Raw genomic sequence first — 12,994 nt, forward strand, 5'->3', positions numbered from 1 at the left:
TATGATAGGTCATTAAGTCACAAGAATTTCTAGGAGAGCCAGAGGAAGAAAATTAAATGCTACACAGCCAGGAGCAGAGGAGCCAAGAGAAAATCCAGTCACATGTAGCATACTTCCAGTGAAAACCTTGATGCTTCTAACACTTGACACTCAGAAAGTAGGACTAGAACCACTGCTTTGGTAGAAAAACTAAATACCTCTTCCAGTGAACCTGTGGGAGGACTTTACAACTGTGACCACATGGATCTGACTTCTGCTTTACAGTTGAGCACATGTGGAACTCTAGCTGCAGGATATTTCTGTCTTGGAAAATAACCTTGTTTTCCAGCCTCTAGGCAGGTTTCACAACTTTGATTCTATTGACATTTTAGACTAGATACTTAGTTGGGGGGTGGGTGGGGAGAATCTTGCACATTGTAATATATTTAGTAACATCCCTGGCCTCTATCTGGTAGATGCCAATAGCACTGGCCTGCGCCTCTCCTCTCCCCTCCAGGTTGTGACAACCAAAAATGCTTCCAGTCATTGACAGATATCCCCTGGGGGAGAAATTGCCTCCTGTTGAGAAGTGCTACTCTAGGGTAATAAAGGCATGGTAGAATGGAGTGGGAATGGGACTAAATAAACTGCCATACTCCACAAAATAGATTAATGGGAGGTTAGTGTAGAAGAAAAAGAAATTCCTTGATATCTCAAGGATCAGTGACACAGAAATGTCATTTTAGATATATTAATACTTATTTAGATATACTAATATCAAACTAGAATGAAAGGTCCACCTCGATAGTGGTAGATGAGATAAAGGTAAATGCTAGGCCATTTTTTCCCAATAATGTTGACAATTAGGGTTTAGAATAAGAGAAATTCTTTCAACATGGTTGTCCTCAGATAAACTCACTTCAGAGCCCCCTCTTTGCTTGAGGTTCTGTCAACTTGGCAGGGATGGTTCTTACTATATATGTATGAGTGCAGAGTACCATTAATCCGTCTGCATTTCTCTCCACTTAGCTGTCTTTAAAAACCTAATATTAGTTCATAAGTACAATATTGCTATCAGTGTCATCTGACAATTTTCTGCCCTCTATTCCTCATACTTTTATTTCTTGAATCCAGGTTCTATTGGTATTTTTTAAAAGTGGCAATAGAAACTAGTGGACTAGAGGAGAGAGGGAAGAGTCTCCACATCATTGTGGATAAAGAGTTTTTATTCTGTGCAGCTATAAGGATGTCAGTCCCACAGGAAATTGCTTTTGATACAGGAATCCCTAGAGAGACAGGCACGGAAGAGACAGTAATGTTATGCTGTGTGACAGCAGATGGTGAGAATGCAATTGGTCAGCCAGCTCTAATCTTTACATTAAAACAAGTATTGTTGTGGGATAGGAAATTGAGTTAGCAGGTTTAATCTGCTCCTTCCTGATACATAGGTTGGTGCTACTATATTTATTAGGCACTTACCATGAGCTCAGTCCTATGAAAGATAAAAGAAAAGTGGAAGACATTGTCTTTCCATTAGCAGCCATTATCAATTATTCAGTTATATCAATTATATCAATTCTTGTCTCCATTTAGTGAGAACTCACATCTAAGCATTGGTTGAACTGCTTTACATACATTACTTCATTAAATGCTTGAAATCATCCTATGAGGGATATACTTTCATTACTTCCATTTTACTTAGCCCTCATACTACATTGCAATAGGAGGACTTCATGCTTAAAAAAGTAGATTAAATAGAATCTAGAGCCTCATAATATAATATCCAGACTTCCCAGAACACAATAAAAAATCACTGCTCATACCAAGAATGAGGAAAATCACTTCTTGAGTGAGAAGAGACAATCAATAGATGCCAACACTACAATAAGCCAGAATTATCTGACGAGGATTTTAAAGCAGCTGTCTTACAGCAATTATGAATTCCCTTGACACAAATGAGAAAATATAAAGTCTAAGCAAAAAAAGAAAAGTTATAAAAAAGAACAAAATGGAAATTATAGAACTGAAAAATGAAATAACAAATAAAAAATTCACTGGATAGGCTCAATAGTAGAGTGGCGATGACAGAGGATAGAATTGGTAAACTTGAGGACAGAATAATAGAGTTTACTCAGCTTAAACAACAGAGAGAAAATAAACAAAGAAAAATGAAGAGAGTCTCAGGAACCTGTGGGACAACAAAAGAGCTGACATTTGTATCATTGGAGTTCCATAAGGAGAGGAAAGATAGAGTAGAATTGAAATATTTGAAGAAATAATGACTGAAAACTTTCTAAATATGGCAAAAATCATGAACCTACATATTTATGAAGCTGAATCAATCCCAAATGACATAAATACAAAGAAGTCCATGCCAAGACACACTATAATTGAAGTTCTGAAAACTAAAGACAAAGTAAACATCTTGAAGGTGGTCGCAGAGAAACAAGGCATAGCTTACAAGAGAACACAAAATTCAAATGATAGTGAACACAAAATTCAAACGAAACATGGAGGTAAGAAAAATGGTGTGACATTTTTCAAGTACTGAGATAAAAGAACTGTCAACCGTGAATTCTAAATCCAGAAAACTACATGAACTTAGAGAGCAGAAGGGGAAGTTACACCCAAAAGCCTCTAACAGTAGAAGGGAGTATGGGTACTGGGGAGACTAAGAGAAATACATGTTGCCTCAAAATATAATGGGTAATTGAAGCCATTTTCCAAGTTAACTAAAATATTTTTGCTCGTTTTTTACTTTTGTGATTATGGCTGTTTCTGTATTCTTTTAGAAAGAATATTGGATGTCTTCCACCACTGACAAATCTCAAAACATTTACCACTATGTGTTTCTCTTCTCAGTGTGTGAAATTATCTTCTTTGCTACTACTAGGGAGTAGTTTCTGACCAGGCTGAGTAGGCAAGACTGAATTAGCAGTTAGTGTCCCTTTGGGGCAGCATATAAGGCATTTTTGGATGAAATCCTTGTTCTGCCTTTGCTTTGGCCACCAGGGATTGCATTAGCAAACCAGGTTTCTCTGAAAAAGAGATTGGATTGAATTGGGTCAGATATTCATAATGATGACACCCAATTCTTATCAAGATTAGACCTTTGCCATTCAGTGGGAGTAGGTATTTGTTTATTGAAGACACACAAAAAAGCTGGCTTCTCTGACCTCGTCAATGCAAGAACCTTAACAGACAGGTCTAAAGGGAGGAAGGCAGAGCCTCAGAAAACAGAGGTGAAGAAGAAGGGTAGGAGCATTAATTACAAGGAATGACTGGAAGTTCTGCCATTTCAGCTTAGATTAAAAGGCTCCATCAGTGCCTGGATTTCTGTTCCTGGAAGTATCTAAGCACTTTTAACCATTCCAAGTTGTATTTAGTGACCTTTATCTCATTTAATATTCTTCATATTCTGTAAATATATTGGCCATGTATGATTGTACCCATTCCTTAGATGAGAAAATCATTGCACAGATTTTACATGGTATCTAGAACTTGAAGCTATTTAAGTACTGTACCTATTGTACCACAGACTTTTGCTGTAGACTTAAATCTCCATGTGATTTAAATGATACCCTCCATTCTGGTTCCTCACTGGCAAGTAGACTCCAAATAGACTTTGCCACTCAGTGATGAGGAGGCAATTCTGTCATGAGTAAATGGATCTTGCAAAGAATCATTGAAGAGAGGCCCTTTTCACTTGGGAAACCACAGCTTGAAGGCTCAAAGCTGTGAAAGATAAATTAACCTTCCCTCGGACTTCGTCCAACCTGCCAAGCAAACTGGAAGTAATTATTTTATGTGGAATGCTTATTGCCATTACAGTGGCAGGGACTTGATTTCACCATTTAGCAGACCCATCTGTTCCTTCCTTGGCAGGCACTCTGATCACATGTCACCTGGGGCCCTAGCACTCCTGGGCTCTGATTACAGGGTAAGTCTGAGGCTAAGATGTGGGTATATAGAGAGTGAGAGGACCTGGCTTCCACCCCTAGTCTAGCTGGGGAGATGGAAATAAGAGTGAAATGATAAATACCCTTAGAGGCATGTTAGTACCGAAAGAGTTGATCAGATAGTACATGTTCCAAAAATTATAATATGCAGTGTGGTTGCAGCCCAGGCACTGGTTCTGTCACTTGCTAACTCTGTGATCTTGGGCAAGTTACATAACCTCCATGTGCTTTACTTTTCTCAATTACAAAATAGGCATAATAATGCTTACCTCATTACGTGAAGGTGGTGTAAAGTGCTCAGCACATAATAAGTATTCAGTAAATGTTAGCTTTTATGGTAAAGAGTTCAGGAGGGACAGAGCCCTGGGGGTGGTCAAAAAGGGCTTTCTTTGGATTGGAAATACTGCTTTGTCTTTTCGCTCTACTTTCACCCCATTTCATAGCTGTGACTGCCTCATTGGTCACAGCTGGTTGGTCTAAGCATGGTCATCTTACCAAGGAGGAGCCAATAAGAGTTCTTCCGCAGAAAATGTAGAACTGGGAAAGCCATCATCCCCCTGGTGGTTGAGACTGTAAGAAGTAAAACTGGGTGCGACGATGGCTGAGTTTCCTGCTATGTGGACCAGAGAAGGAAGGATAAGGAAGGCTTTGAGGCCCAGCTAAGGTTGTTGGTTCTTCATTTGACAAACAAGCAGGCATTGGGAGGAGTTTCTGAAGAGGGGCATGAAACCCGAAAATGAGTATTTTGGGGTAGGCTAGATCTCCTCCTTCAGACCTGGGGAGTCTGTTTCCTAGAAATGCCTGCTTTTTAATGATGCTGAAAGTTATTGATCACTATAGGTGCTGCACAAAGTGTGTATTCAGGGTTTAGTAACATTAGTACTCTCCAGCTTCTAGAGTGTTGACAATATTTTTCCTTTATAGGGAAGTTTCTGCAGTCCTGGCTGTGCCTTAACTACCTTTCTGATTGATCCAGTCTAGTTCTTCAGACTAGACAATTACCTCTCATTTCCTTATGGGGAAAAGCTGCCAACAATTTTTGTTTAGATCAGGAGCCATTTGGTGTCGGGTACCACATGGCAGCAAGAAATGAGGAGCTCATACAAACCATCACTTAAGTTCTTGCTGAGACGGTTTTGTTGTCATGATGAGGAATACACATTAAAAAATACCCTTACATCTTCTTAAGAAACAAACCAGTTGTGAAAGATGGCATGCCAGTGTGTTCCTGGAGCTCTGATTTCTGACAGAGACCCTAAAGAGACAGGAACAGTTCTACTCTTCTTGTGGCTTTTATGTGCCAGGTAGCCTGGCCATTGGAGTCATTCCTCGCTTTGACACCATTTCTGTGCCTCGTAATATTGTTGCAAGGATGAGATGGTAGACGGCATCAGTAAAGGACCCGGCACAGGGAAAATGCTTGACAAATGACAGGAATTAGTATTATGCTTAATGATAGCGCCCCAGAATTTGCTAATTTTGTCTTTTTAGTTAGATCACAAATCTCATTAAGAAGGGAGGACACCGTGTTGTCATCTTCTGAAGTCTTGGATTATCGATCCTGTACCATTTACTTTGTTTCTTCTCTTTTGTGTGCTCTTTAAATGTTTGTGTGTGTGTACACGTGGGTATGTTGTTTGATGAGTTTTTCACACATTCATGGATTCACATAACCACCACCATGGTCAGGATTCCATCACCCTCCCAAAACCCCCTTCCAATACCCTTTGGCAGCCAAATCCTTCCTCCGCCCTTGGCAACCACTGTTCTGTTCGCCATCACGATACTTTTGCCTTTTTCAGAATGTCACATCAGTGGAAACATGTAAATGTAATGTTTTGAAATTTGTTTTTCAGTCACCATTAATGTCTTTGTTTAATGCATGCTGTCATGTTTATCAATAAAGCATTCTTTTTTAAAATTTACATAATCTGCTTTTATTGGACATCTGAGATATTTCCAAGTCCTTTCAAAACTACAGTGACAATTCTATGCATACATAAATTTGTGTGCACTTCTGTTAGCATTCTCTAAAATATGTGAGTATCTTTTCCTTCACTTTTTACTGTAATAAACAGTTAGAACCTTTTTGCATACATCTCTGGGCACGAGTGTAGTATTTCTAAGAATATATCCTCCGAAGCAGAATTCGGAGAATATTCAGAGGGGATGAATATTTTTAAAATTTACTGCCAAATTGCCCTCCTAAAGATCTTACCAATTTATATACTTTCACCAGTAAGACTATGAAAGTGTCTGCATCCCTCATATACACTACAATTCTGGTTATTTTAAACTTTTTAATTTTTGCTGATTTGTTAGGTAGAAAGGTGACTTTTTAAAAAAAGAATTGCATTTCCCTGGTCATTGGTGAGGTTGAGCATTTTTAAATACCTTTGTTGATATTTTTACTTCTTCAGTGATTTGCCTGTTCAGAGACTTAGCTGGTTTTTCTTTGTCTTTTGTAATATTGATTTACAGGAGCTCTTTAAACAACTAGTGCTTTCTTAATACTTTATCTGTTTTATAAAAACATTCTTTTTTTTTTTTGGCTGACAAGTATTCCATTGTATGAATATACCACAGTTTATCCATTTGCCCACTGAAGGACATTTATGTCATTTTCAGCTTTCAGCTATTACAAATGAATTGGCTACGAATATTCACATGATCAATTCTTACTTGGATATATGCTTTCTTTTTCTTGGATGAATACTTGGAGTAGAATGGCTGGGTCTGTTTAACTTTACAAGAAACCGCCAGTATGTTTTCCAGAGTGACTGTATCATGTTGCATTGCCGCCAGTGATGTATGAGAGTTCCAGTTGCTTCACATCCTCACCAGTACTTGGTATTGTCAGTTATATTTTAGCTTTAGCTTCTCTAATAGTTGAGGTTTTAACTTGCATTTCTTTATTGGTTAATGACATTGAGCATCTGTTTGTGTGCTTATTTTTGATCTGTATAGCCTCTTTAGTAAGATACCTGTTCACATCTGCCCAGTTTTTTTAAAATTGAGAAATAATCCACATACCATAAAATTCACACTTTCAGTGTGTTTTTTTTGCATATTCATAAAGTTTTACAACTTTCTTCCTTTTTTTTTTTTTAAAGATTATTCACTCTTCCTTTTTGGATCATGGTTAAAATTAAAATAGATACTTTTTATGTCTGATAATTCCAGTATCCATGTCATCCTCAGGTAGGTGTGTGTTGATTGTCTTTTCCTTTTCTAGATGTAGAGATTTTTCGGGTTATTTGTGTGTAGATTAATTTTAAATTGTATCCGGGACTTTTTGAATGTCATGTTAGGACACTCTTGCTTTTATTAAATCATATGGAGAATGTTATTTATTTGTTTGTTTGTTTTACCAGGCAGATTTTGTTCAGACTGCCAGTTTCTACCTGCCTCCTCTGAGCTATTGTTCCAATGTCAGCTCAGTTTCAAAGGCTTTGCAGTGATATTTTGATCTACCTCATGTGAGTGCCATCTAGGTGCCTGCTTGGGAATGGAGCAGTGGTCTACTCTATAATTTAGTTCTTAAAGCTTTTGGCATGTTATTTGGGATCAGATCCATGTGTGCATAGCTCAGGGTAACTATAGGAGTTCATACAGAACATTTTGGCCTCACTTTCTCAAGCTCTCTACTCTCTTTGACTTCCCAGACACTACCTGGCTTGAAGAATTTCCTTTCCTGGTCTTTTGACTAGAAAGCTGTGACTTAATTTCTTCTCTCTGTCATGCCCTTCCCAGTTTGTCTGCTTCTGGGGCTTAGTGGTGGGAGGATATACAGAGAAAAAGAACAAAGCATTTTCCTCTTGCTTTTGGGACCAGTCCCTCTGGTCAGAAAAAAAGAAAAAAAACCCTCCTCTCTGAGTTTTAGGCACCTGCTCAGCTTCTGGTGCCATTACTAGCTCCAGCACTGTGTGATTGCCTGCAACTAGAGTGAGAGAAAATGGGAAAAAATGTTTTTTTTCCAACTCTCTATTATCCAGAGGGCCCCCTTTCCGTTCTTTGGACCGGAAACAGAGCTCTTTTGGAGGTCTCTCTGTCTGCTCTCCATATGCAGTTCTGGGTTCCAAGATGCCTTTGAATCTAGGTCAGGAGATTTTGGAAGGGGGAAAGTGGGAAGCTTACTACTGGTGTAGTAGTACTTAGAATTCTGGTTTCCATCCCTAATGTGCCTGCCGCTATTTATTTTTCAGCTGCTCCATGCATTTTGTCCAGAGTTTTTAGTTTCATTGAGTGCCTCCTCCATTTTGAACAGAACCTGAATGCTCCTTTATTTTTGACAAAGGAAAAACGATCTTTTGAGGCAATAGCTAAGCTCTGGTCCTGTTTTAAATCATGAAAATTACATAGAGTGATAGTAAAGCACGTGGACCGTAGATCCATCTGCTTGGGTTCAAATCTTGATTCCGTCACATTCTAGATACACGGCATTTACCAAGTTACTTGATTTCTGTGATTCAAAGAGCCATCTTTGATAATAACAGAAAATACTTCACAGGGTTAATATGGGTTTATAAAGCATTAGAATTTTTCCTGACTCATAGTAAGTGATATCTAAGTGTTCTTTGTATAAACTAACGTCTGTTGGCCCCATAGATTATAAGAAATGAGTTTCATTTCTGCATTTCCTAATTCCTTTGGTGTTTAACTTATCATTTTTTTGTAGAAGGCTATAGAGAGAGTAAAAATACCATAGGCATTAGAATCAGGATGATCTGAATTTAAATCCAGTATGAAATATCTAGCCCAATATCAGTCACATGTGGGGAGCAATGTAAATGTTCCTTCCCCCTTAATTTAAAAGAAAATGGACAGTGTCCAAAGTTCACTATTCTTGATTATTGTCCTAGTGCTACTTCGTCATGCATTCATCCATCAATTCATTTCTTGATTTATTGATTAATTAATTAATTAAAAACGTATTAAATACCCACTTTGTTCCAGGACATGTGCTAGGTGCCAGGGAAATACTCGTGAGCAAAATAGACATGATTCCTGCCATCATGGAGGTTACATTAATCAAAGAATCATCTAAACATACAATTACAAATTATGATGGATACACTGAAGAAAAAGTACATAGTATTTTCTGAACACGTAACAGAGGGATCTAACCTAACTGGGGGAGGTGAGGGAAGAAGGTGGTAAATAATGGCTTGAGTTGAGTCTGAATAATGAGTGGGAACTAAATTGGCCAACTGGTAGGTAAGGGGTAGAGAGGGCGGCGCTTTCAGTGGCCCTGTAGTGTGATGAGAATAGCATGTTCAGGAGCCAGTGTGGTTGATGAGGTGGCTAGTGAGGGAGTTCAGAGGAGAATGGCACCCAAAGAGGGTGAAACAAGATGGAATTAGGTTGGGGAAGGCCTCTTGAGCTTTGTGAAAGACTGTATTATAAGAACAAGATGAGGGAATTGAAGATTTTTAAATGGGATACAGGGTGGGATAGGAGGGGACAATGGTAGGCCCACATTTACTTTGGAAGATGACACCCATGACCACCTCCATGTGGATGGTTTGAGGCTTACAGTCATTGCTCCAAGTCTAGGTTTGCTTAGAATCAATGTCCTCCATGGTTATTTCCTCTGGGTTCTTAAGGGGCACCACCAGTCTCTCCACAGTGAAAGTCAAAAAGCTTGGCATTTAAAGATATGGTTGAAGATGACATCCGCTGTCTAATGGTCTTCCCACACCTTTGGGATGTATTTTGTTGGTTTAGGCAAATAATCTTCTTCTGGAAGCTGACATCAGGAACTGTAGGAATGAGTTCTCTTTGTGGTGGGAAAGAATGAAACAGACCCACCAAGAGAGGTATAGATGGGAGAAGACAGCTCCCAGCATATCTGAGTTTCTGGATCCAGTCAATCCTGAAACTGTTTCCACTCCTACTTTTTCTATGGTTTGTGTTTCCTGGGCCAGCGAATTTTTTGTGCTTAAGCCAGCTTGCCACCAAAAGAGTCCTGTCATTCACAAGTTTTGCTTTGTGTGCTAATTAATTTAACTCAAGAATTAGCTGGGGTCACTGTGTCCTTTGGCATAAACCTCCATCCCACATGCAGAAGGAAAAGGCAGTGTTTTTCCTTGGGATTCGTGTGTGTGTGTGTGTGTGTGTGTGTGTGTGTGTGTGTATGTGTAGGTGGGGGCAGGAAATAGGGGAGTGGGACGAAGGGAGTATGTGAAAGTTCTCTGGCATCTGGCTCTGCCCTCAGTGAACTCTCAACCATATTCAGTTCTCACATCTGGCAACTCTTCTCTTTCTCTGCCTTCCAAATCAGGAACATTGCCCTGTTACCTCAGTTACCCCAGATCATTGTCACCAGGCATAGGTGTGTTGTACATCTTGCTCCAAGTCGGGGTGGCAGAAATGTTGACATTTCAAAATTGCAAACAACTTAAATTTAGACGTCAGATCTTCTTAACATATACCAGAATATCTCTATGATCACTCTTCACTGTACGCTTCTGCCTCCTGCCATGCTTACCCCTTGCTGTGTTGTCCAGTCCTAAAACCTTTGAAATTCCTACGTAGACAAGTTTTTTATCGTTTGATTTCACTGTCTCCATATAGAACCTCCCACCTAGAGCAGCCTGCTTACAAAGACAGTCCCCCACCTTGAGAAAACCCCCTACTAGCTGTTAAATGAAGGTTTCTTTCACCCTACTTCACTGTCTACACTCTCTGGTTTGCCTCTTTAACATCTCCTTTACTTTCTATTGTTATTTTTACCTCCTCCCCTTAAATGCAGCAAAAAACGAACAAAAAAACTCTTGGTGTTGATTCTTAATAGTGTGCTTTGTGCTCACTGAGCAAATGGCTTTGAAAGGATCATTTTCCCTCATCTCCTGGGACCAGGGAAGAGGCCCCAACCCACTCCCCTCACCCCTGCAACTCACTAATTCTAAGGTACCAAGTTGGCATCAGCTCTGAGCAGTCTCTTTTGTGTCATGTAACCCTTCCTCTTTCCTCCCTCCCCCCATGCCCAATAGGAGCTTTGGCAAAAGAAAGAAAGGAAAAAACCTGACTGGGTTCCAGCTCTTCTTTTGCCTTTTTCTCCCAGATCTCATGTTACTTGAATGAGGAGGCTCTCTGTCGATTGAACCTCCTGTGTTCAGCTTTTTGAGCTGACAGCTTCCCTTTCTTCTCCTGCCATGAGAAAGCTTTCTGGGGCTCAGGCGTGCTCCCTCTCTCTGGCATGGAGGTGGAACAGTGCTCCAGCTCAGGTCAGCCCCAGGGGTATAGGACTGCTCAGCTCTTGACCCCGCAGTAGCTGGCCTTGGCACTGCTGTCCCTCTGCTGTCTGCTCATGTACCTTGTTCCAGGCAACACTGATATTGGTGGACGACCTTTCGTCTCAGGTATAGCTTTCTTCTCAAACACAGGAGAAGGGAATGCAGGAAGGGCAGAGCAGTGAGGGGTGCCTTCTGAGGCACAAACACGTGGCCTTACTAATGTCAGTGGTCTACTGGACTTTCCTAACTACAGCCAGGAAGATTGCCTGTAGGAGATAGAATAAGACTGTAAACGCACCCTTCACCTTTCCTTCTTCCTTGTAATCTATAAACTGTAAAATGCAAGTGTTATGCATTATTTTTTCATGGCATACAATCCCTAGCCTATACATTCCACACACCAGATCCTAAAAAAATTTGAAGGCATTACAAAAAGTGAAAAGATGTCAGGTGTCACAAATAACATTAATCAACAATCGTTCATTGTTGACACCATTACTATTTATGGAGCACTTAATTGCACACTAGGTACTATGCAAAGACCTTCAAATGGAATGTCTCATTGAATCCTCCCAACAATCCTATGAATTAGATTTGATCTTTCTCTCTATCTTATAAACAGAGACAGAGAGGTTAGCCATTTAAACCCAGCAAATTTGTACTGGAGCCGGAATTTTAACCCAAACTACCTCCACTCTGTATGCTGAATCACATACTGTATTCATGCATGTCATGGATGTATCGGGAAAGTGGTCTTGACCCTTGATGGATATAGTACAGTTGTTAATGAAAAAACTCATATCTATGCAAGGAAAAGCAAAGAGAGTTTTTCTCCTTTGTTTTGTGTTTTCCTGTAAACATCAGTCTTCTTTGGATGATTTCAGCTCATGACACTCTGATGCCAGGTAGACTTAAGGAGTTCAGATTCCCTGAGAGGTATCTTTGGAGCAAAACTGGAAGTTTAGAGACTGCTTCTGTCATCCTAACACTAAATAAGTGTTTTAAGGAACAGAAAAGCCAGAGATTTGGTATGCAGTGTAGAAAAGCAAAGCACAGAGACATGGAAATGTCCAGAGTTTGGATGTTCAAAGGAAATTAAAAGGCTTGGTGACTCTTCACTGTAGAGGGAATTTGTAACTCTCTCATTTAACCAACATCATGCAACCATGAACCAGGCCCTGGGTATGGGCTAAGTATTGGGAGTGTAGCATGATAGCTTGAGCCTTCTCCCCTGAGGCTTATGTTTTAGTGGGGATAGATAGACAGAAACAAGCAAACAACTGTGTTGATTTCAGGTAGTGATAAATCGGTGCTGTGCAGAGAGTAAAGCAGTGTGATGGGTTAGATAGAGACTGGTTAGACTAAGGCATCTGGGAAGACTTCTTTGAGGAGGGGGACATTTGAGCTAAGGCCATCTGTGCTTGGGTTTATTTCTGGGCTTTCTTGGGTTTATTCTGTTCCAATAAAATCACTATGAAAATTCCAATGGAACTTTTCATAGAAATAGAAAAAATTCTGAAATTCCCATGGAACCACAGTAGACCCCGAATAGCCAATGCAATATTGAGCCAGAAGAACAGAGTTGGAGGCATCACACTACCTAATTTCAAATTATATTACAAAGCTATAGTCATCAAAACAGTATGGTACTGGCTTAAAAACAGGCACATAGACAAATGGAACAGAATAAAAAGCCCAGAAATAAACCCAAGCATAGACGGTCAAGTGATTTTTGACGAGGATGCGAAGAATACAAAATAGGGAAAGCATAGTCTCTTCAGTAAATGATGTTGGGAAAACTGGATATCCATATACAAA

This window comes from Eubalaena glacialis, chromosome 18 (genome assembly GCF_028564815.1).
Source record: "Eubalaena glacialis isolate mEubGla1 chromosome 18, mEubGla1.1.hap2.+ XY, whole genome shotgun sequence".
In the NCBI taxonomy this organism is placed as follows: domain Eukaryota; kingdom Metazoa; phylum Chordata; class Mammalia; order Artiodactyla; family Balaenidae; genus Eubalaena; species Eubalaena glacialis.